This window comes from Taudactylus pleione, unplaced genomic scaffold, assembly GCF_031769625.1.
Source record: "Taudactylus pleione unplaced genomic scaffold, aTauple2 ptg000556l, whole genome shotgun sequence".
NCBI classification, from domain to species: Eukaryota; Metazoa; Chordata; class Amphibia; order Anura; family Myobatrachidae; genus Taudactylus; species Taudactylus pleione.
In genome coordinates, this window is record NW_028284958.1 from 2,462,305 (window position 1) to 2,464,199 (window position 1,895).

The 1,895-nt window shown below is 39.7% G+C and overlaps 1 pseudogene; it reads left to right on the forward strand.

Annotated features, from left to right (window-relative positions):
• The first annotated feature begins 356 nt into the window (after positions 1-356).
• Positions 357-1,156, forward strand: LOC148481877 (uncharacterized; annotated as a pseudogene).
• Positions 1,157-1,895: the final 739 nt, after the last annotated feature.

Consider the following 1,895-nt stretch of genomic DNA (forward strand, 5'->3'; position numbering starts at 1 on the left):
GGTGGTGTTTCACTATATACCATTTTTGTTTTTGGGGATTCGAATACATTGCAAAGTTTCTGAAAGCAGCAAAGGAGTTATTTTGAACATTTGGAAGTATCCAAGAACAGTGAGAAATACACAGCACTAAAAAGTAAAGTACATTTGATCTTCATGACAAGACATGGAAAATGATTTTTGACTGCATAAGAGTGGACATGCTGGCAAAACACTCCACATATCACTACAGCCTGGACCGGACATGGACTGACTGACATGACTTTTTATTGTTGTGCAAGTTAAATACTATACACCATCATTCCAAGGTAAGAGCGCCTCCGCAGCTAACAAAGGCACATTTGTATTCAACTTTACAGATGGAGCGAAAAAGAAATTTGAAAGGTGGTGCACAGAAAATACGTGAGAAGAAAAAGCAGCTGCTGGCCTCGGAAGCAGAAAAGTGCACCAAGTTGACTGACCTTTTTAAGGTCAGTGCTTCTAGTGGACCTTCAATGGCACAGCAAACGGCACCAAGAGATGAAAGAGAAGAGGATTACAGCTGCAGTTTGGCTGGACCTTCAGAAATAACACAGGCATCAAAAGAACGAAGACGAGAAGAAACTGCAAGTGCAGAATGGCCTACTGCAACCTACACATTGATAGAAGAAAGAAAAGAGGAATCGGAGAGCTCTTCCTCTGATGTGGAACTCACAACTCAGAGGACAGAAACTGAGTTATCCGAGGGAACATTGGATAACCAGAATGGAAATGAAGTTGCAAATATTTTTGAAAGGCCAAAAGAAAATGAGAGGGCTTTCTTTTTCAATCACATCCAATACAACCAATGAATGACAACTGTCTCCCTTTTGCTGGAAAAAAGGTATTTCTACGGAAAAATGGTTCTAAACGTTCTTGGATATCCTACAGCAAGTCATCAAATGCATTATACTGCATAGTATGCTTGGCATATAGCAAGTCCAATGAAAATAGTGTGTTTATAGATGGAATAAAAGACTGGATGCATACTTACCAACGCATCAATGAACATGAGACCAGCAAACATCACACTACTTGTGCGGAGGCTCATATGCAAACTTTGAAGAACAAAGACATTGGAGAATTGCTGTTTTCAGAGCAACATCAGAAAAGAAGAGAGGAGATTAAATGTAACATATAGGTAATGGAAAGGGTTGTTGAAGTTATCAAACTGATTGGAAAACGAGGTTTGAGCTACAGAGGAAGCAAATCTGAAGCTGCATATGCATTAGATGATTCACTATTAGACCATGGGAATTTCCTTGAATTGCTTATTCTACTTAGCAAATATGATCCAGTGTTGAAGAGACATTTGGACAAAATAGTCAAGAAAAGTCAGCAGGCACACAGATCGGGAAGTAAAGGGCGTGGAAGTTTATTAACATTCATATCAAAAACAATGGCAAACAATGTCATCCAGGTGATTGCTGGCTTAATTAAGAGGACTGTTGCAGATGAAGTAAGGGAAGCTGGTATGTATTCTGTACAGTTGGACACAACGCAAGATATATCAGCAAGGGACCAATGTTCCATTATAGTTCGGTATGTAGACAAACTGAAAGGCATCCAGGAAAGACTGCTGGCAGTTGTCAATTGTACAGATTCCACAGGGAGAGGGTTCCTTGAACTTTTGAAGGGAGTACTGGAGGCAAATGGCTTGGATATAAGTCACTGCATTGGTAATGCAATAGATGGAGCTGCAAATATGCAAGGGATATACAATGGCTTTTCTACGTGGCTTACCAATGAATCACCAGGACAAGTGCATGTGTGGTGTTATAGCCATATATTAAATCTTGTAATTAGTGATGCAACTCGTTCACCAATTGCTGCAACATCACTCTTTTCTCTTTTAAATGGGATTGCTGTTTTTTTTAAGG